Below are 24,848 nucleotides of genomic sequence, written 5' to 3'. Positions count from 1 at the left end.
TTCTAGAATCTCAGATAACCATGCATAGCCTAGAATCAATTACCTTAGCAATTAACTCTCCAGTCTCTAGAAGTACAATTTTACCACATCCCTACTGGAGCTCATCATTGATCATTATAAGGGCAGTGTTTAGATCATCCACAAGTTGGTACTAAGTATTTCCTATGCCATATGTGGATGCCACTCATCCCCAGAATTCCCAAAGTGAGATGCCAGGGCATCTGGCATGGGGTATGTTATGGTTTAGATATGAGATGTTCACCAAAACTCATGTGTGAGACAATGCAAGAATTTTCAGAGGTGAAATGATTAAATTATGAGAGGTATGACCTAATCTGAAGATTAAACCATTTAAATGGATTATTTGGGCCATAGGCACTATGGCAGGTAGGGTGTGACTAGAGGAAGAAGGTCACTGGGGGTGTGCCTTTTGGGTTATTAGCTTGTCCCTGGTGAGCAGAGATCTCTCTGGTTCCTGACTATCATGTCCTAAGCTACTTTCCTCCTTCACTCTCTGCCATGATGTTCTGCCTCATCTTGGGCCTAGAGCTATGGAGTCAGATGGAGTCAGTTGACCGTGGACTGCACTCTGAAACTGTGAGATAAACTTCCTCCTCTAACTGTTCTTGCCAGGTTCTTTTATCACAGTGATACAAAAGCTGCCTAACACGGTGGAGATCATGTGGTGTTCCTGGAGCCAGCAAGCATGAGACCCCAGTACTGGGCTTTAACCAAAGAGGTCCCTAAGCTCCCCTTCCAACTCTCTGTGGATCAGCACTCCAGAGGGTTAGAACACCTGCTCATCAGTGACTGCTCTTCAGCCACAAGGCATGTGCATATCTGCCTGCGTGCCTACATATACCATGTGCTCAAGAGGGTGCTTTTTGAAAAGCTTCCCAGTGATTTGAGCTTCCTATTCCCCTGAAGAAACTTTGCTTTGCAGCCATGTGTAAATCAGGAATTAGGGCCTCACCAGATAATAAACCTGCTGGCCCCTTGATCTTGGAATTCCCATCCTCCAGAACTGTGAGAAATAAATTTAAGTTGTTTAAGCCATCCATTCTATGGTATTTTTGTTATAGCAGATTAAGAGAATACCTGCCATTGGTCCTGACCTGAAGATGCCTTCCATATTCTCAAATGCACATTTAATATAAATTTAGCAAAGTTTAGCCTAAATGGTCATTGCCAGGTGCAGGTCCTATTGGGAGTGATTTGCCCTTCTACCCACCCACTCCAGAGTCTGTGTCCCCTTAACAAGACTCTTTGAACAAGAAGTAGGTGACTGAATATGGAATGGTAAGCCCAACTTCATACCTTGTTCTCGTTGCTTATTTACAAAAAGTGAATGTTTATGAAAACCTACTATTGCCCACACTTTTGTTAAAGCTCTATCCTCTAGTCCAAATATTTATGCATTTCTTCCCTTATTTGTGCATTTATTTAATAAGTCCTGGGTGCTTACTATGTCCTGAGCCCTGGTTTGAGGTGCTGGTAGATATGTGCTATTTTAGTCCCCTGAGAAGACTGAAGATTGAAGAAATTTTACAAAACTCACCCCAGGTTCAATTGGTTGTCCTGAAAGAGCCAAGAATTCAAGTCGTTCTGGTGCCAAAGTCCATATCCCTTATAGAACAATGATTTTCAAAATATCTCAACCCCATAAGTATAACTATGTTGTGATTACCAGGCAGATATTTGATTTATTCGCCATTTAAAGAACATTCCACAATTGAATGTTTTAAACATACACATATTAGAGATAACAATTTAGTAAGTTTCCATGTAATCATAACTCATCTTCAACAATTTTCAATATTTTCTTTCTTGTTACCTCAATCTTCATCAATTGCCACTATTTTTATACTGCAGAATTTTAAAGAAAATCTCAAATAACACACCACTTCATCCATAAATGTTTTATTATGTATCAAAACATATCTTTATACTTAGCCACAATTCCATTATCACTCTCCCATTATAATTTCAATAAAATTAAAAACAATCCCCTAATAATATCTAATATGATTCTGCATTTAGTTTTCAATGATTATCTCAACATAAATGGTTTATTGGCATTGGCATGATCTCAATGAGGGTTGCATTGGATTTCGTTGGTAGATTTCTTTTTGTCTATAAGTTCCCAACCCTAACTTTGCCATTTTTTTTCATGACATGTGTTTGCTATTGAAGAAATAAAGAAGTTTATTCATTTGTGCTATAGAATTCCCGCAGTCTGGATTTGTCTGCTGTGTCCCTATGGCCCCTCTGTGTATAATGTGGTTTAAGCATGAGTCTGGAATTGATGGATGCTGCTTCATATTAGCAGATCTGGCAGGCAGTCTTGTTTCTAAATGACATGACACATAATCTGTCCTGTCTATGTGCTAGTGTAGGCAATGCTGAAATTACTCTGTGAAGACAATCTGTTTCTTACAGTATTGTCACTGGGGCACTAGACACATCAATATCATCCTTTTTCCAGTTCCTTTAGCTTAAAGAAATTAAGATAAACAAAACCAGGCATTTCCATTTCAAATTCCAGCCTCCACTTTAAGGCTGGGACTTGGCACAGGTAGCAGGGTTCCTGAGCAATGCAGAATCTCCATAGAATCACCTATGAGCTTCTTTCTTACATGGCCTTTTCCTTTGGCGGTCCTTTAGTTTCTTATGAATTCTGCAAGTCCCCATTTTAGGACTAGATTCATTCCCAATCATGCCCACCTTTCAAACCACCTTCTTGACTGTTCCATTGCAACTTAAACCTAGTTTACTATAGTCAAACTCAAGATGATTCTCCAGAAACCAAGTCTCGCTCTGAAATGTCCTGTTCTCACCAGCAGCACCATCTTTAAAAGGGTCAAAACCTATAAACAGTGTTTTCTTGTTTTCTTTCCCCATCCATTTACCCACCATTGTTCCAATCATCCTTTTTTGTGCAGACAGGAAATATGTGCACCATGAGCAGAACAAGGACAGATATCAAGAGCAGAGGAGGATCCCCATCTAGTCTCTGTATGCATTTTGAGGCTACATCTCTGTCTGAATGTTCATGGAGATGCAGAAAGACCAGAGAACGCTCAGACTCTTGATTTACAAGCACATCAGAGCCTGTGCATCTAAATGAGTCTGATCCTTTTAAAATACTCAGTTACCTACTTGAATTCAAGAGACTTAACTCGAGTGGCTTTTAACTATTTGTGGAAACCAATTCTGGTTTTCAAGATAGTGACTTTCTATCATTGAGAAAAATCAGAATAATGTTCTAAGAGTCCTAAAAATAGTCTTTAAAAAAAAAAAACTCCAAAAATTTTGGCTGATTCTTTGTGAATGTGCTACATCTCAATAGGACAATTGAAAATAGCCTATAGTCTTCCCAAGTGATTTGCAATTCGAGAGTTGGTTATTTTATAGCTGAATGAAAGTCAGGGTTCCTCTGAAGCAAAACACAGTGTTAGGACTGTCCTGAAGATAGAAAACATCACACAGGAAATCACTGGTATCCAAACATAACCTGACTACTATGCATAATTTTTTAATGTCAATATTACACTTTTGAGTGGTTTTACAAACATGTATTTTAAAATGTATAATATCAGGTTCACCTTGATAAATGTATACAGTTATATAACTATCCAGGTATCTCCGTGATCAAGAACAGTTCCACTGTCCAAAACGTTTCCTATGACTCTATAGTAGATGCTCCTCCAGCACCTGGTCCCAAGTCAACCTTGATCTTCTTTCTGGGACTATGGTTTTGTATTTCATAGAATCTCATATGAATGAAATAACAGGAGATGTACTTCTAAAGCTTGTCTTCTTTAACTTAGCATAATGTTCTTGACATCCATCAATGCTGTGGTATGTGTCACTGTTTACCCCTTTCTGTTGCTAGGTAGTATTCTATCACATGGGTGTTCCATTCATCAGTTGATGGACGTTTGGGTTGTTACCAGTATTGGACTATTAAGAATAATTCTGCTACAAAAACCTTTGTATATATTTGTACAAGTGCAATCGTATCCCCTATATATAGTTTTAATTTTTTGCATTTTCAGTTACAAGTAGTCATACCATAGTATGAAAATATTAAATGGAAAATTCCAGAAATAAACAACTCAGGAGTTTTAAATGGCGTGCCATTTCGAATATCATGATGAAATCTTGAGCTGCCCTGCTTGCTTCCTGCATGAAGCATGAATCATCTCTGGCCAGCATTTCCTCTCAGTTTACACAACCCACCTGTCAGCCACTCGGTAGAAATTGTGGTTGTCAGATCAACTGCTGTGGCTTTGTGGAGCTTGTGCTCAAGTAACCCTTATTTTTTAATTTCATTTTTTATTGAATCTTTTTAGTTATACATACTATGAGAATAACATTTTGACATAGTCACAAAAGCCTGGGATATAATTTGCTCAAATTTGGTCCCCAGCACTTCCTCCCTCACCCCCACCATACCCCTGCTCTCCTCCTACTACTCTGCTGATCTCTCTGCAGTTTATTATAGTGTCTTTTTCATTAGTGTCTTGTGGATATACTTGATGTTGGGATTCACTGTGCTACATTCATGTTTGTAATAAGAAAGTTTGGTCAGATTCATTCCACAGTTCTCCTCTTTTTCCTTCCCTCCTTCCTCCCCCTCCATCCCCTTTGTCTATTCTACTGATTTTTCCTTTATTTTGATGAAATTCTCCCCCCCCCAACATTTTCCCCCTTTTTTCCTCCTCTTTCTTCTCCAACCCTCTTTATTTTGGATTAGCTTCCACATATCAGAAAAAGACATTCACCCTTTGACTTTTGGGGACTGGCTTATTGCATTTAGCATGACAGTCTCTGGTTCCATCCATTTACCAACAAATGCCATACTTCATTCTTCGTTCTGGCTGAGTAAAATTCCATTGTGTATATGTACCACATTTTCTTAATTCATTCATCTGTTGAGGGGCACTTAGGTTGACTCGACAGCTTAGCTATTGAGAATTGTCTTGCTATAAACATTGATGTGGCTGCGTCACTGTAGTATATTCATTTTGAAATCCTTTGGTTATATACCAAGGAGTGGAATAGCTGGGTCATATGGTAGTTCCATTCCTGCTTTTTTGAGGAATCTCTATCCTGCTTTCCAGAGTGGTTGCACTAATTTGCAGTCCCACCAACAATGTATAAGTACACATTTTTCTCCAAATCCTCACGAACGTTTATTATTATTTGTATTTTTGATAATTGCCATTCTGATTGGAGTGAGATGATCTGCTTTTTGGAAGGGTGTGTGGTTGTGACTGTAAGGTGCATGCCTGTATGTGTGTCATCTTGGAACAAGAAACAGAAGAAGAAGAATTGTCATACAGCAGGTAACACATGTCAGGAAATGTACTATAACTTGTTTGTATCTGCTTTCTCTGTTTCATTGAAAAGGATGATCAAACAAAAGTGCAGTGATTTTTAGAACCCATACTTTCAAAAACAAAGAATATTTACTGAGGTCTGGAATAAGAAAATCCAACATGTGTCTCCAGAATCAGCAGAGCATAGTCATAGATGTGGTCCTTGTTCAGGTATTAAGATCAGCAAGGATGCACCCACTTTCTAAGTAACAATTGAGAGAGACTCTAAGGGCCAAGGTTATGCAGCATGGGGAGGGTCATGCTCCATGAGTACCAGAAGCCACAGAGCGTGCAGTATTGGAAATGGGTGAGTGCAACAGGAATGCACCCAGGCCCTTTGCCTCCCATCAGCCTGGGCTTCTGAGCATCTTGTACCACTTCCCATCCCTACTGTCCTAACTCTCCTGCATTTCTTTTACCATCACAGTTGTTCTTACTCCACCCAGACTTACAAGATGTAACCTACTCTGAGTTTTTCGTTTTCCCCTTCAACTTAAAAATATTTCTTTACAGACCCACACATGATATCTTCATTTGCAGAGTTTACACAGCTCAGGTATCTAACTCCAATCTGTCACAAAGACTCTCTAGGCTCTTCTGCAGCTCATCTGTGCCTGTGAGAGATGTGACTAGGAGGGGGAGCCAATCCTGGGTCACATTTAAGGTATTCTGCAACTACACAAGTTTAAGATACAGTGAAGATCAAGTTTAAGTAAGGTTTTCTTTACTCACAGCCAGTGTTCCATGTCAGGTCCTTTCTGAGATTCAAGGTTTCTGTGGGTGACTTTGGGTAGAGGAATCCCCCACAACCTCCCCAAACTCTTCTAAAGATAGTACATTCTCAGGTCCAGGGACCCACCTGACCTCTTTACAGCCCCCCTCCACAGGAGTCAGACCTGCCTTGAGTCCACTTTCCCAGCCTATCCCTGCTCCTTCCCCAGTCTCCATCTCAGGTATGGCCCCACATACCTCCTGCGTGGCTATCCATGTTTTAGCATCTGCTTTTAGAAAATCACAGTCTAATCAATTGTACAGCTAGATTTTTTAAAAATATAAGTTGAGAATAAATGTTACCTTTTAAAAATAATATCTGATATATTTGCATGCATTTCTAACATTTGTTTGATGTAGTCCTTATCATTTATGATTATCCATTTACAGGAAATTTTTATTTTTATTTTTTCTTTTTTTCTACTTTTGGACTTTCTATGGATTGAGGAAATATTCTGCCTTTTCACCTCCACTGATTTGGAAGTTACAGAGTCTAGTTCCCATCTCCTCCTTGGATTCCAGTTACATCTTGAGAGAAATATTGACTGTGTTTCCTACGATGCTTATAGTTCTCGTTAAACATCCATCTTTTCTTCTCTCACAATTATTGTAACTTCAGATTGTGGATGAACTCTTTGGAAGCAAAGATTGCCCTGCTCCCTCACTAGACGTCTCTCTAATGCTACCCCATCCATCACCAGTTCTCTCTACATGTAGCTTCCCTGTTTCTTTCCATCTATGGACCACCTACACTTATTTGATCTTTAAAGATGACCTTTAGTCTTCCTTACCCACTGGTCACCCATGCTCCTTCTCTGTCTAGTGTCCTAAGGAGTCTGCAGTGTTGATGGGCATCACATTGCAAGTCCTCACCAGGCAAATGATATTCATGCAGCACTAGATCCTTAGAGTCAGTGACTAGAGAATTCACCACTGGATCTGAGGAGAGTTGGTCACCTTGGATCTGTAGGTCTCACTTCCCCTTCTGCCATTGCTGCATATAGCTCATATGAATCTGCATGAGGCTGGACATGAGTTGCACTTCTAGGTCTTTAGAGACTTCTCTAACAATATTCTGCATTTTGCCTGACATTCTTCTCTCCAGAAGAACTTTGGGTCTTTTCTCTAGGACCAATCTAACCAACAAGACTTAAAAAATCACTTTACCATAATCTCTTATAAACTCCAAGTTGGCATCCTCATTAAATGCTAGTGTTTTATTTAAACAATGATAACAAGGTCCTGAGAATAAGGGATTGGAGAATGGCAAAGCCTAGAATATTCTCTGAAAAAAAAATTCCCTTTAGAAAATGATGGTTCCGTTTGGCACCCACAACTATAACCCAATCTGTTCGGCAAACATAAAGTTTTTTTTTTTTTGCTTTTCCTAAGAAAATTCAAATGAAGAATTATTTTAGAGAAGTATGACTAAATCTGAAAAGCAGAGTCTCCTTTCCCCAAAAACTGTGTTACTTAACTCTTAACAACTGTCACAAATTAAGTACTATTTCTTGATTCTTATTCTCAAATTCTTTTTTTTTTAATAGAGTCATGGTAATCTCTTTTCTCCTGAAATATTCCTTATGAAAAACAAGTGTGCTTTATGGTAAGTTAAGACTCATAATGGAAGATCAAGTGTCTGGTATGTCAGAATTTGGGTTCCATGTCACAGTAATGAATGAATGCTAATGAGAAGAATGCAGAAGATGGTCTCACTTTTATTTTGTTTTATTTTTTTTTTAATTTGTTACAAAGAAATATAAACTCATCTTTTTTCCCAGAAGGGGAAAATATAATTTTTTCTACCCTAAATCATGCTCAAGCATCCTCTTTGCCATTTGGCCGGCTTACCACTATTACCGATACCAATTCTCAGGCTTACCTGGACCCATTTCTGAAGGCACCGTTGTCACATGAAACTTCTGTGAATAAAATCTGTATGCTTTTTATGTGATTAATATCTTTGTCAGTTTTTTTTTATCCTCTTAGACACATCCAGAAACCCTAAGAGGGTCAAAGAAAACCATTTCTTTTTCTACCCCAGCTTCTTCCAAAGACCCAGAAATTAGAGACCCCAAACTTTCAAGGTGAATCTGGGCTGTGGAGAACCATGGATGAAATTAAGCACCTTGAGCAAGGAGCATCTCCCACAATGCCTTCTGCTGGATGAAGCTCTCTCTGGAAAGATAGGAGTGAACCTTCCAAGCAGGTCATACCACACCATCATTCTCAGAATCTGTCCCCATGCTTCTCTGATGGGGTCTGCACTTTCGGTCACAAACAAGACATGCTAGCCATGCTCTTGTTGAATACTCCTTTAGGGAAAAACGAGGCCCAGGAAAATTCCCAGAGAAAATGGACGCTGGGTCACTGGCTCTATGTGGACATGGTAGACTCAGACAGCATCAGGGGCCAGCACAGCTCTACATGAGATCCAGCTGAGCCTAGGGGTGGTCTATGTGCCTGGTGGGAAGGGACAGGACAGCTCTTGGGACTAAGTAGATGTTAGGGCTATTTCTGGGGAAGTAGTGCCAGGGTGCACAAGGAACCTGAAGATGCCAAAAGCAAACCCCAGGGATTTCTGGGGAGTGAGGAAGAGCTACTGGAGAGGATCAGGGTCCTGTCCACCAGGCCTGGATCAAGGGCCCACACCAGTTCCAGAGAAGACTAAGGAATGATGAGTAGACAGGGGTAGGCAAAGAGCCTCTGACTGAGAAAAACTATAATGGTTTGAAGAGCGGTGTGGTACTTCCGTGGGTCTGAGGCTGTTTTCTCTAACAGTGGAAGAGGCTTTCTCATCACACTTCCTAGTGGCAAAGGATGGCGTTGATGTTGGAGTGCATCAGTGTGTGGCCTCTGTCACCCCACATGTTACCTAAACGTTATGAGCTTCTATTTTCTCATTTGTACAGCAAATGAGAACAGCACTGCTTGCACCCCATAAGATCCATGAAAGGATGAGGTAAAATAAGGCACATGAAGTCCTTAGCCTTCAAGCGTCTGCTGTGATTCAGATGCTACACAGGCCACACCCTGGATGGGCCACTTCCTGCCCACCTCTCCCAGACTTCTGCTATCTCCACACATGTTTCTAGGATCCTTCTGACCTCCCCTCACTCTTAGGGGGGTTAATTGGATTATGCTAATCAAGTAATTTTATCCCCTTGGCCACTGGTGAGGAGTGAGCAGAAGGTCTAACTTTTTCCCCTGAGAGGATCATCTGAGATAGTTTGGTCACTTTGAGAAGTACACAAAGATGGTGTTCTTCCTTCCAGACTTGAGATGTTTCACTGTGAAAGTGATGCTTGGTGCTGCTACAGATGAGTCCTGAGGATGTCTGGGAGTACTGAGATGAAAGCCACATGCTGGGAGCAGGAAGAAAAAAAGGGAGAGCATGGTCCCAGAGGGAGCTGGTGGATTCCCCAGCCCTGGGATCACTGGGCTCTGGTTTACCTTTTTGTGACCCCCCTGAAGTCCCCATGTCAATTAAACTGGTTTTATTTTATTTGAATGTTCTATAACGCCATAATTTGGTGGCAGTTTTGCTCAGCGTGGTGAAGTGTTCTCACTGGGGGCTGACATTTCAAGACAACCAGAGAGGAGACTGATCAAAAGATTTTATTTCTTTTAATATTAAAAGCAATGTCCAGAGAGTACTCTAGTCACTCCCCCCGCCCCTTGTTGCTTTAAGTCTCTTTCTGAAGGTAGGAGCCTTGAGCCATCCAGCTGACAGGGGCCATCCTAAAGTTGTTCCCTCATATACAAACATCTGCATGGAGGCTGCCTGCTGCCTTTGGGGTGCTGTTTCCACTAGCTGCAGGGAGTTGGTGCTCTGCCATTTTCACACTTACCTGGAAGATTTGAGGCCAGGTTGCAATTCAGTAGCAACCTCCTTGACTTCATTTGTGGGGTAAGACGACAAACCAATAAATAATCTATCTGAAAGATCAACAATTAATATTTGATATTTTTAAGAACCTAAATCGGGGCCTTAACAAGACAACTTGTCTAAGGTACTTTTTTCCCCTGTGCATTCATACTACCCAACTTAGTAGAAAGGGAAACACAAAACTTGAACCTCCTTCTGTAGGAAAAACACTGCAATTGTTCCAACTAATCCTAGCCTGGGACTATCATTATATAATGATGCCAGGGAGCGCAGCCTCATCTTGAATGTCCTGGAAGGGTCTAGGCCATCATGGAAGCCCCATGTGCTTGTCACCAGAGCTGTAACCAAACAGGCCCTTCACAGAGTCAGAGAGACTGGGAATATTACTTCACATAATAAAAGGGGGCTCTCCAAGTCTCTTCCAGTTACTTTTTTATTTCAATAATTTGCACCCCAAAGAATACACTGTTGGTTCACTTTTATGGCCAATCATGTTATTTTTTATTATACTCTTAGTTTTTCTACCCAAAGTCTTGTAATCTTGGAAAAGCAAGACATATCTCATATGTCTGAAACACTTCCAGGAAGATTAATATCTGAAGAAATTATCATAAGAGTATGGAGGTTCTCCCACCTCTCTTTCCTGTGCCACCAAGTGCAATAAGCAATTGCCCAAACATGCATGTCACATTCAGCCTTTTGGGTTTAAGGAGAGTCAAATCCTTGTCAGGCAGATGGGTCTGGGACAGGAGGAAAGGTTGGAGATATCTGCCTCCACTGCAGGATGATGACAGAGCCCACGGTCTGCAGCTGACCTCAGGTTCTATGTGCAACTCAGGCAGGTGGCCGGCAGCTTTGGGTATCATCATGAAAATGCATGCAGGTTTGTATGTGTGTATGTGTGTGCATGCATGCACGTGTGTGTCACGTGTGCAGATGTGCATGTGTGCACGTGTATGTGTATATATGTGTGATCATGCTCTGGGTGTTTATTCCATCAGAGCAATTTTACAGATAACAGTGAATCTGTCACATCTGAGAACAGTGATGGCATCCTCCCATGAGGGCTATATAACACCTTCCAGCCAGCCTCAGTGCAGTGAATTCTGGAGAACGCCTGTAGAATTTCTTAAAGATGCTATGGCCAGTGAACTCCAGGCAGCTTCACTCTTTCCTTTCAAGTAGAACTAGGTGTCAGGAGCTGGTGACACAGACTTGAAGCTGAGTGCTTGCAAAGTGCTTGTGATGTAATTTGATGACAATGACTTCGAGACTCACAGAATGCAGTGCAATTAAGACAGAGACTGTAGGGGTAGCAAAACCTCTTCTGAACTTGAGCCAGTTTGATGGATCAGAAGAAATTTCACAGGGTACTGGAGAACATCCAGGACCATGGAGGGAAAAAAGAGAAAGGGGGAGAGAACAAGAGAGAAAGAGAAGTGGGGAGAACAGCATGCATGGAGGAAACTCAGGCCGGGTGTCCCTGATGGATGGTTCCTTCTGGCTACCTGTCCTACTGCATGCAAGTGGGGAAAGCTAGTACTAGACTGCAAAGGGCGTGTCCTAGTTTCTGGGTAAAGGTTGAAGATATAAGAAAATAATATTTATCCAAAATGTAATTGGGTGTTTTTTTTCTTCCTTCTCCCTTTTGATCAGTTTCTGCCATAAGATTATGTAGACTCCTCAAATGTGCCTTTCTTTCACTGGAAACTTCCTGAAAATTCCACCTTCCATCTGTCTTGTGCAATGATCCTCAGACACACTCTGTACCTCACTACTCTATCCTTCATTTACTTGATATTAGCAGCAACCAAAGCCTTAGTCCCATTGCTCTCTTCAGGCTCGTTAAAGGGAACAATTTGCCTTGCTAGTAATTTGTTTGAAGAGTTCTAAGATTCAAATTGCTTCTTTCTAGTAAGTGTGCAATCTAAATCATCACCTGAACACACATGCCCAATTGTACATGACACATTGATTACTATAAAGCCCAGCATGTCATTTTTGTTGTTGTTTTATCAATAGGAAGACTGGATTTCAACTGAATAATGTTATATTTGTGGAAAGTCAGCCACACTAATTTTTAAAGAAATATTATCTCCTAGTAGCTAATGATGGCCTCACTGGTTTCCACCCCCGCTACTCAAGAAAAAGACACGATCCACAAATTGAATGATTTTCTCTTTAACACAGAGTAATCTGTCTGCTCCTGAATAAATTGCATTCAATTTTTCTTGGCATAATGGCTTCCTCTATAGATGAAATGAGCTTTTTGTATTTATGAAAAATGTGTATAATGTTGGCTGCTAGCTGAGATAACAACTTTTTGAATTCAAATATTGGTAGAGTGCATGTAAAACAGCAGCTAGTAATTAATAGGGTATTGATCGGTCCAGCCTTGCCTAATCATAGACTGTATAATAAATCATAAGGTGTTTTGCAATTAGGAAAATCCATACTAAATAACAAAGTGCTGTTATCTTAGTAACCTTAACAGGTATGGAGTAATGCATCATGGAATAATTGCTGCAGTATAAGTGTACCTGTTTAGAACGGCTCTCTATTTATCACATGCAACCAACCTCTTGTTTTCATAGAAACTGCTGTACTGGCTAAAGGGCACTAGTGAAATACGTACCTAATATCCCCAAAATGCTTGTTTCTCCTCCAGGAATTTTCCATATTGTCAACTACTAGGAGAGCCTTCTCCTCCATCGGCTCACAGGTAGTGATTAAAGGGTCCATTATTTCAGTAGTTTCCACGGGTATCACAACATTTATATAGCTTTCAGCATTTCCATTACCATCCCCTAATAAATGACCAGGTATAAAGCAAAATTGAACAAGCTAAGGACAAAACTGGCATAAAAAGATTTCAGCCTGAGAGTAGGTATGTTTTTATGAAGAGAATTTCCCATTTATTTTTAAAATATATAGAATATTTATTTACACTCACAATCTACTACTCCCCAGGAAAAAAAATATGGAAGAGATTTGTGCTACTCTTCTTTTTCATTTTTGCTTACATTGCTTCTAAAAAAATAAGACACTAAAACCTTTTATCTTGAATGACTCTGAACACGTTTTTTTTCTTCTATGACATGCTTTAACTTATACCTACAAAAAGTGAAAAGAATATGAACTTAACTAAGTTGGTATCATTACATGATTAAACTTTGATGACATATTTTGGAGCTGGAAGGGATCTTGAGGTCATTTGTGAGATGAGGCAACTGAGGATGCCCATCAATTTCCAAGGTCATTGGTCAATGTGAATTACTCACTTGAAATTCAAACTTAAGGCCCACAAGTGCTAGCCTTACACCCAGCTCTCCATCCATATGGCTGCCCCTGTGTAATGTACACTATAGCACTTACACACCTAGACTGAGACCTGCAAGTCCTAAATTTCATCACCCTCTCCTCTGCTCTGTGCTTAGTGGATCTTTCCACTGACTCAGTTGCAATGCGACCTAAAGCAGAGCATGTTGGAGGTAACCTCCAAAGGCACATTGAAGCCCTGGTAATCACTCTCATTACCGATGCCAACTGAGTGTTACCAGGTACAGGTATTGTACGCACATGGTTTCAGGCTAGTGGCCTCAGTCTGAGCAAAGCACCACAGACTAGAGAAAGGAGCCCAGGTTGACCTCCAGGAAGCCCCATTAGTCAAGCAGCATGGCGCCAAGCCCTGGGCTCATGCGACTGTGCCAAGATGAAGTCAGTTTGCTTCAAACACCATGCATTTTCTTAACTAGTTCAAGTGTTTGTTTTCATTAAATGGCCCCGTCCTCTCAGTGACATAGTTCCCATTTTTCCTGCCAGTTCTTTCCTTTTGTTATTCTGATTTGCCAGCCTTTGACACAGAGCCAATATAGAAACATGAATTATCCAAATTGTTCCTTTATTCAAGACACATATAAGCATTTTTTAACTTCAGCATAAAGTGTATTCATTGATTTAAACAAATCTATTAAAAACGTTGTATGAATCAGTGGCAGTAGTAACACTGTATTGTGAACTTGAAAGAGTAGATTTTAAATCTTATTAGAGAAAATGATAGTATGTGAGGTAAGGAAAATGTTCATGATCTTGTTTTAGCCATTCCTACCTATGTACATGTTTCAAAATATCAAAGCATAAACTCCAGTTGGTTCATTAATCATGAGGAATGTACCATACTAATATAAGATATCCATAACAGGGGAAACTGAGTGTGGGGTACCCAACGTTTCTGTAAAACTATTCTACAATTAAAAACTCATCAAAAAGCAAAAAAAAAAAAAAAAGAAGAACCAATATGCTGAATGAGAGAAGAGCCCATGTTATATGATTCCATTCCTGCTGAGAGTCCACAAGAAGGAAATCTAAAAGGCATATAGTAGATGACTGCTTAGGACCCATGGGGTTTGGGGACAGGGAAATAGGGTGGAAATAGTTCGTGTATACAGGCTTTCTTTTTTTAGATGATGAAACTATTCATATTCTAAAAATTGTGATGATGGTTGCCCATATCTGTGAATGTACTAAAAATGTTTAAATTATACATTTTCATGGGGTGAATTATATGGAATGGGAATTATATCTCAATAAAACTGCTAATAAAAATGCTATAACCTAATTGAAGTTCATACAGCACTATTGAAATGTACAGGGCCAGTAATGAGTCCTTTCAGATGAGTGTTTTCAAAGGGCCAATAAAATAAGCACTAAATATGAGTCTTCATTACATATCAATATTCAAAGGAATAGATTCTAGTGAAAATATGGTCACTCAAATCTCCTTTCTGTTGCATAAGTCTATGCAAATTTAAGGACTGGATGAAAAGCAAATCAATATGCTTTTTTAAAAAAGTTTAATGACGATATTAAATCACTTTATTATGAAGGTTTACAGAAAAAAAACAGTGCACATAAAGTATATTTTATTGATTATACTAAACATAGAGCCTCTGGCACCATCTAGTTATTTTGCATTTTAAGGTGGAAGGCTAAACAATTTAATTTATAACTTAGGAAGATTTAAGAATTGACATGCTTGATCTGTGAATGGCGTTTAATATATCAGTCTATACTTCAAAGCAGAAGACAGGAAGTGGGGCAGATATGCTCTGGGATGGGTATTTCCCATGAGCTGCTTAAATCTTCTCTCCTACTCCACACCCAGCATGGAGCTTTGCTGGCATCTCAGAGGTTTGGTGTGTTTGTTTCCTTATTGTTTCTTTTGCTCTCTAGAGATGCTCTCCTGGCCACCACTGTCTCCATCCACCCTTGTCTTCCTCCCTTCTGTGGCTCCATTTACTGTTCCTTCCCACCTCTCCCATTTCTGTTTATTTTTTCCACCAGTCACTTCCCCCAGCCCAATGAGACTGAACCTAGATGTACATATCATATGTAGTGATTAAAATTTGATCCTCAAGCCTAACATTAAGAGAAGCTGAATTGGAAATTTCATATTTCTACAAGGCAGTCATTCTCACATAGTAACCACTTCCTCCCCTGGACCAGCCTAACGTGAGAACTTATTAGAATGCCAACTCACAGACCTCACCTCACTACCCCATTATCGCACCACTGCATCGAAACCTCTAAGTTGGATCCAACAGCTGCATTTGAACAAAATTTCCAGGTACATACAATGAGAACCATGGATCTAAGAAAAGACAAAGACCAGTTTGAGAGGGTTGGGTTTTTACAGTTTTTGTTTTCTTTTTTCTTATTCCCTATCCTCACTCCACTGCCATTTGAACACTCAAAAAAAAAAAAAAAAAGCAGGGAACACTATGCTATGAAATACTTCCTAAGGTGGCGGACAGGGTAGGCCATTCATGTCTCCTTTCTCAAATATGGCGCTCACACCTGTTGAGCAAACCCAGTTTTGTAGATCTGGGATGACACCCAGGACTGCATTTCTGACATGTGCCCAGGTAGCGCTGCTGGATCTGACCCAAGGACCATATGCATTGGTCTCAATGAATGTGTTCCTTGCGCCTTGGTTGATCCAATTAACTTCTGTGTCTTTGTGCTCAAAATTCATCCTCTTTAACTTCTCTGTATTATGTGCTGATGAGGTGTGTTGCTATTTACCCTATTAATATTTGTAAAATTCTCTTTTTTTCCTTCTTGAAACACATCTAAGACAATGATGTGACTATCCTCTCCAATCTCCAGATGGCATTCATGTCACGTGCATTTCTTGTAATTCACTTAGCAACATGAAAACAATTCGTTATGCAAACAATAGTGACATTACCAGCATACAGGGTCTACACTGGACACATATCTTCCCACCTATCATCTCCTTCATCGTCATGATGCTCTCTGGGATAATCGGTGTTTTCATCCCGAGTGACTAATAATGAGTTATGATCAAGAAAACTTGAGACAACACAAATATTTGATGTCAGAACTATAACTAAAGTCAGCTTTTCTAGCTCACTGTTGCTAATTCTGTAGCATAATAGTCACGTGTTTTTTTCCTACTGAGATTATGGATTCACTCAGTGCTGCCATTTGCAAACTCACATGTGGGCCACTTAAATGGTGTCTAATTAAGAACTTAATTGTTTCTAACTTTGAATATGTCAAATCTGCCACCTAGGAGTGAAATAATAAATCAACTCATAGAATCAAGTAAAAACTGTGTAATTTTTTCCACAACTCATTTAAGTAAGCATGTATTGAGAACCTGCTTCCTATGATGATAAACACTTTTGAAGATACAGGGATGACCAGAGCATGATTTCTAACTGCTAGTCACTTGCAATGTGGGTGGATAGAACAGGTATAGTGAAGGAAGGAGCCCAGGGTTACCATTGCGTTGTGAATCTACACTCGTTAATGAAAATACTTGCAAACTGTATTATGCACTTAATTAAGAACTAGCTTTATTCTTGTTTTACAGGTTTAAGAAATTAAAAGTTAAATAAAACTGCTGATGTGATATACAGTGTTATTTTATCTCTCTACCCTGGGGTCTCTTATACTATCCTATCTTGTACATGGCTCTACTTAATAGTAATAGAAGTCACACTTGGGTATTGAAAAAAACAAAAACTTTCCCCTCTAGAATTTGCACAGGAAAATCCCTGAGGGAATGATATTTTCTACAACCTAGTCATTGCCCTATCTGGACCCAACAAGTTACTCTGCACAGTAATTAAGTAAGCACAACAGGCAAATTCAGACTTCAAGAGTGTGGGTTTTATGATTACAGATGTTCTCCGCATAGTCTGTTCAGCAGTTCCTTGGGTCATAAATGTTTAATTTTTAATCTATTTTTTATCGGTTTTGTGTGATGCAGCCTCCTAGTATACCAAAAGAATTTTTACTAGTGCACTTTATAAGCAGGAAGTTTGCAATAATAAAAGTTTTAGTAAAATAAAATAAGCTGTATTCCCTCAAGAAAATGAGCATCATTTTAGTTCAAAACACAGGTTAATGTCCTTGTTATGGAACAAGCACTATACAGATCTCATTTACAGCATTGTTTGTGAGTGACAGTCTATTTGTGAAGGCAATGTCATCCTGGGGCATCACAGGACTTACATTGCAGATGTATTGTTGGAAGCACCTTGAGTTACATCATCTATTTGCACTGCAAATGTCCTTTGAAATGATTCAGGAACTCAAAACAATAGTGGGTTCAGGATTTATTTGCTTTTTACTACTCAAACAGCTGCCCCACTTCTCAGGGGACCTTGTAAGAGAGACAATATGTGCAAATGAAAGGTAAATTGTTGGTAAAATGCCACAAAAGAAGACTGACAACCTCGCCTCTGACATCCAGTCTACATGTTTACTGATAGCTATAAGCCTGAATCTGAGTAGCCCTAACAACATCACTGCCGGAAGCCATCTGTGAACTGTGAGTGAACTAAAATGATGTTGAAGCCATTAGGCAGGAAAGTCTGGTACCTGGAACTCCCAGCAGCAACCCTGATGGTTTGAGAACGCTTGATTCATGTGGCTTCCTACCCAGCTCCGTCACAAGTTGGGCACAGCACTGGAGATGGAGTAATCCACTGAAGCCACACAGCCCCGCCCCCCAGAGATGGGTGTGGCTTACCAAAATGCCAATCTCTGCAAGACCCCTGCCACACCTAGAAGTAAGCACCAAGACTCCTCCCACTGAAACTTCATCCCTGCCTTTGATGTACTCCCCTTAAATAGAGAATCTGGGGTCATTTGTTCAGCTGTTCGGTTCCAGCATTTATTAGGACTGGAAGACCTCTCAGGGCTCCCTCCCCTTTTTAGATCTAATTTCTGTATCTGTCTCTATTTCTTAGTAATTATTTCTGACTTTTTATTTCTCAGGCTGCTCACAACTCTTGAGCAGGAATCTACCCTGGTGGGGTGCTTGTCACCTCATAATACATAATCTTTGCAATGCACTGTGGGTATGAAACCTTGAAGCAAACTTTTCAGGTGGGTAGCTTTCTTTAACATGTAACATGACAATTTAAAAATAAAGCCCACGTCTCCCATTTAACTTTGCTTTTGCCAAATGACTTTCTCAGTCCGTTCTTTTGGGAAGATTGCCCAATCTATAAGGCAAATTCATTATCACCTTGGTGAAGGCAGACATATTGAAAGTGAAAGAGGCAGGAAATGCAAAGCAATTTCAGTAAAGGAGTTAATAAGGGCAAATTGTGGCCAAGCCCCAAAGGTTGAAACCCCTCAAAAAGAACAACAGATGATCCACGGTGGAGTTGCACTTGGACTTGTCCCACTACTGCCACCTGATTGCTTTGTCCTTCCAGCTCAGAACCTCTCTGGACAGCACAGACCCTCATTCTGGCTGCCATTCCCTACACAGCATCTCCTGATCAAGTCCAGAGTTGGTTTCACAAGAACAAAATGAACCCTCTTGCTTTGAACTAACAACATGCATCATTCCCTAGGTTTCCTAAAATTGAAAAATTACACTAATTCTATGACCAGTGTGGATTTTCTGGTGTACTTTGCCCTCTCCAGCTGTGAAACCGTGGCCATGTTTACCATACATACAGGGCTAATTTAAGTGTGAGTGTGGAATCCTTTTGCTATGGGGACTTTCTCAGAGGCTCATGTGCCTCCACTGAATGACGAAATGTGGTCTGTTCTCTGTAGAGTCCCATCAGGTTTGTGCCTTTCCCTCTGCCAGTGGTTCACAGTGGAGACTACTTTTAAAACTGACTAACCTATAGAAATTTTAGACACTGTGAATAAAAATACTTGGTACTTATCTTACAACACTTGATCAACTTATAATTTATAAATAATCCTTACAACTCTGGAAGAGGAGACTGAGTTTCAAAAGATCTCCATTTGAATTTCAGCTTATCCTTTGTTGGACAAGTTTATTGAGGTTGTTGAGTCTTGGTTTCCTCTTATTTCTCTTTTTTTTTTCCTTTTTATTGGTGCATTATAATCATACACAACAGAGGGACTTGTTACATATTTATATATACACTCAATATAACAGTATAATTTGGTAAATTTTATTCCCTAGTACCTCCTCTCTCCCCTCCACTCCTTTCTCAAACAGGTTTCCTCCTTCCACTACACAGATCTCCCTTCTATTATCGTGGGATCTCTCCCACCAATACCACCCTCTTTCCTCTCTAACTTCAACCTATTAGAGAAAACATTCAATCCTTGACTTTTTGAATTTGACTTATTTCACTTGGCATGATGCTCTCTAGTTCCACCCATTTACCAGCAAATGACAAAATTTCATTCTTCCTTCTGGCTAAAAAAAATTCCACTGTGAATATATACCACATTTTCTCATCCATTCATCCATTGATGGGCACCTAGACTGGTTCCATATTTCGGCTATTGTGAATTATGTTGCTGTTCAAATGGGTATGCGTGTATTGCTATAATGTGCTGACATTAATTCTATAGTATATATAATGAAATGGTACAGCCAGGTGATATGGTGGTTCCATTTGTAGTTTTTGAGGAAACTCCATACTGATTTTCACAGTGGTTGTACTAATTTACAATCCCACCAATAGTGTAAAATTCTATTTCCTCCTTTGTCTTCCCATAAACATCTGTGAAATTGCCTGAAACAGAGGTGGGACTCAGAGTAAGTGTGACCCACTTGAATCTACCACTCCCCTTAAGAAAAGGGAGATTTCACCACTGGCTTAGAAAGACCATGCAGCCAAAAAACATGGGACTCATGCTGAAGCAAAGGTTCTCCATAGGCTGAACCCATTTTTGAGGACTTCGAGGTCAAACCCATTTGTATAATATTTTTTTCCTCCCGTTCTTTTATGAATGTGTGGAGAATGGCTACACAGGGGCTACATGATGTATGCAGTCACAAGAAACTGAATAGAGAGGCAGAGATAAAAACCCACCTGTCTTGCATAAAGACAGACTTTAAGGACATTTGCAAAAAAATATAAAACAAAACCATTGTCACTAATTTGGGTTAACATATTTATTTTTATGAAAATATTTATTTCCATTAACATATTAATAAGTTTCTTGATTATTATTTTAATATAATATAATAAGTAAATTTAAAATTTTATGGTTTAAATCCTAATTTGACAAAAACAGATAAACATAGGCCACATAACAGTGGCTTTTTGAAAGCTACAATATTTTAAGAGTGTAGCAGGGACCCAGGATCACAAAGTTTCAACACCACTGGATTTACACAGTATTTCTGGGGTTCTGGAAAGCATATAAATGAACAAGGGCCATGTTACAAGGCCTATGCTGGGTCACCAGGTCCAGGGGTGGCCAAGGCTGCTGTGTTCCAGTAGCTTCAACTGGAATAGTTCTCCACAAGAATAGAAGATCTCTTCTGATCTTATGCTTTGTGAATGTGGCTACTTGCCTCAGGATAGATGGGTGGACAAACAGAGGGTTACATTCAAGCCCACATGCCGTGGAGCAGCATCCATGGGGAAGAACAACCTGAGTCCTATAAACATCCTTGAGGGACCAGCAGTGGGTGACCTTGAGTTTCCAACTGTTCAAGGAGCATGCTGGGAAGCCAATAAACAAAAGCCCTTCTGCAGGCAAGACAAGGGTCAACCAGATTAGTGAAGACAAGCCAGCTCCAGGGTTGGGGAGCCCTGATTATCCTGGCAGCTTGAGAACCCAATTTTCAATATGGGGGGCGGGGGTAGGGTGAAGTCAGGACTTCTATTTTTATTTACATTGTGATTTGTTTTTATCATTTTGTCCTTACTCCTTCAGGGATTAGTGTTCATCACAAAGCAACAGGTCTTATTTCCACCCCTTCTATTTTTCCACTAAAAATGATCAATTTAAATCATTAATAAACCCTGATATGTTGTTTCTTCAAAATTAATTAACATTGATGGGTGCAATGGAGCACACTTGTAATCTCAGTGGCTCAGAGGCTGAGACAGGAAGATCACAATTTCAAGACCAGCCTCAGCAATTTAGAGAGGCCCTGTCTCAAAATTTTAAAAACTGGGGGGAAAAAAACAGGCTGGGGATGTGGCTCAGTGTTTGAGCACCCTTGGGTTCAAATCCTGATACTAAATTAATAATAATAGTTGTTATTATTATTATTTAACTAGAACTGGTCAATAGTAAGGCAGGCTTCAAGATCTTGCCCACTAAATAGATTCGTGTGGAAAATGGCCCAATAAACCCAGGCAGCACCTCAAAGCCCTTCAAGAAGTTCTGAGAAGGAGGAGAAAATTAAGGCTCATCCAGCAAAAGAAAGAAGCATGAGAGTTGAGAAGAGAATACATTGGACTCACTCAGTTTTATTTACTAGCAATCATAATCAATCAAAATCACAGCGTACCCCACCATTGTTATTAATCCTGAATCAGGATTCTCAAGAACAAAGGTCAGGGATTGGTCTTGGTGTCTATACTTCCACAGAGAAAGAGCATTCCAGATCTTTGATCTCATGAGAATGCAGGGCAGCCTCTCCAAGAAAACATGACTCAAAAATAAAGGGAAGGAGCCTGCCACATTGGGCCCATTTGGTGGATGAAATATTTGCTCCCTGGGGAATAAATCTGTCCACTGGGAAATTCAGCATGTCACTCCCCATTGCTGCTAATAAGAGCTCAATGCCTTATTCCTATGCGCTGATTGTCAATATTCCATATGTAAGTTGTTAGGGTCTGTAAACAAGTCAAGATGGCGCCTGGCATTTTGCCAGAGGGAGTGGTTTGTGAAGTAACGCCAGTGAGCCATTAAGTGTGGAGATTCCTTATTGGTTGACTGCTGTATCTAGTTTATGTTAATTAAGATAAGCTGTGTGGAATGTATATATACCCCTCCTGTCCTACAATAAACGGCTCCCACTCCTACTATATCAATCTACACAAGTTGCTCGTCACCCCCCGGTTATTTTGCTGCAGTCGGACTGCGGCAGTAAGTTTCTAAAGAGACTTGCTTGTTCTAAACAAAACCTATATTTGGAGAGAGTGATGTCCTTGCAGTTAGTTTTTTTCTCTCACTGATTTGAGTTTAGTTGATGTTTTTGGTTTTTTGCTGCTGTTATTAAACCTGATTAGAAAAATTGTAGAGGAAGAAAAATTTATTTGGGGGCTCACAGTTTCAGAGGTCTAGGTCCAAAGACACCTGGCTCCATTTTTAAGGACTTGAGGTGAGGCAGAACATCATGGCAGAAGAGTATGGTGGAAGGAAGCAGCTCATATGATGATTAGGAAGCAGAAAGAGACTCCACTTGCAAGATACAGAATATATACTCCAAAGGCGTACCCCCAATGACCTACATCCTCTGGCCAAACTCTCTCTGCTTTTAGTTACTATTCAGTTAATCCCTATCCACCTTCAGTTACCACTTCATTTAACAATCTGTGAATTAATCATGGATTAACTCATTGATTGGGTTAAGCCTCTCATAATCCAATCATTTTCCCTGCACACCTTCCTGCATTGTCTCACATGTGAGCTTTTGGGGGACACTTCACATCAAACCATATAACAGTTGAACACTGATATATCACTCGACACAAACAAGGCAGTCATCAGCACTGTCCCCATGTATATTGCTTATTACTGTGAACAGGTTTCAAATACTACAATGGGACACAGATTTAGAACACCAAATTCAGTGTGCACTTCTTCAGACAAATCTACAATAAATAGAAACGTGCATTTCTTTGTAACTGGCAAACGAGTGTTCACTCTACTCAACATTTTTAGTTCACTTTTCAGCTTCAACTTCTTTGAAAATATTTTGGAAGAGTAAAGGGAAGAAGCTAATTTAGTAACCTTGGTGATAATTCATATTCATTAAGAGAAAGAGAGATCATGAGCTGGGGAGGAACCCACATATTAAGCCCCACATGTTTGCCTATGAGTTAAGAAAAGCTATGGTGGGTTATGTCTTCTGAGTAAAGCAATTGGAAGAAGAAGGAAGTACAAAACAATGAGAACCCATAAAAGTCTATGCAGGAACCAAGTGCCCAGGGCTGAGGCTGTAATAGAAGTATGAACTTTGAAAAGTTTCAGGGAAAATGAAACCACCACTTCAGTTTCCTAGGCTAGGCCCACATCAAAAGAGTCTGTTATGTCCCCCATTCCTAGCTGACTCCTCTTCAACTCATCAGGGATGCTGCCATGAGATTCAACTACTTTAAAATGTCTGTGTGTGTATGTGTGTGTGTGTATTTGCATGTTTCCCAAGTCACTCATACCTTGACAACCTTTAGTGTCACTTGATGTTTGAAGGATAACAGGGAATTTCTCAACTAGATGTCAAAACCTTGGACAGATGAGCCATCCCCAACACCACCTTCCATTCCTGTTTGTCCCCTCTCTGCTCTTCTCCACCCTTTCCTCTTTCATTGAGCAGATATTTACTTTGTGAGAAAAAGATATCTGAATGGTCAGTGTGTCTTCAGTAGTTGGCACCATCTAGATTTTACCTAATTGGACCCCTATAATTGCTCCAATGACACCTTAGGGAATCTCCTTAGCACTTAAATATTGTACAAATAAAAAATTGTATGTAATTTAGAACTTCATCATTCATATTTTTATCTTAACATAGAAATGAGATCCATGCCATCTCAACCATTGCTAATATTTCTGCATCCTCAATAAAATCTAGAACCAAACAGAGCAGAGAATAAATTTATTGGATGGCTTAATTATTGATGTAACTACTGAAAACAAGCTAAAAGATTGAGTCAAAATATTCATGAAGTAAAGGGACCAATATAACTCACAGTAGTGTTTGACCTTACACTAATGGTCAAATTTTAATTTTCTTTTAAAGTTCAAAAAATCATCAGAAACAGCATAAAATTGACAGTTATATATATGTATATATATATATATATATATATATATATATATATATATATATGTAATATATATGTATACACTCACACACACACATATATATTTAAATCAACAAACATTTTAATCATTGGCAAGAAAGTACGGTACTCAAATAGAACCCTGTCTTTTAGACTGATTGGGAACAAAGGATACATTTAAAGCTAATGATCAGTAAGTATTAGTAAGTATATGATAAAAAACAATAATTGCGGGAATGGTGACCACCGGCAGAAAAGGCCCAGTGGCCCACGGCTGAACAGAGCTTCCAATCACTCCTGTAAGGTAGGCGGGCCTGCGACCCACCAGCAGAAGAGGAGCAGCGGCCTGATGAGAGGCAGAGCCGCCCCCTCCCCCAGTGCTGGCAAGGTAGAGGGAACTGTGACCATCCACAGAGCAGTCCCAGCGGCCTGCTGAGAGGCAGATCCGCCCCCTCCCCCCGCGCCTGCAAGGTAGACGGAACTGTGACCACCAGCAGAACAGGCCAGACCTGCAAC

This window comes from Marmota marmota, unplaced genomic scaffold (genome assembly GCF_001458135.2).
Source record: "Marmota marmota marmota unplaced genomic scaffold, marMar, whole genome shotgun sequence".
NCBI lineage: Eukaryota > Metazoa > Chordata > Mammalia > Rodentia > Sciuridae > Marmota > Marmota marmota.
Note: the sequence above shows the minus strand (reverse complement) of the source record.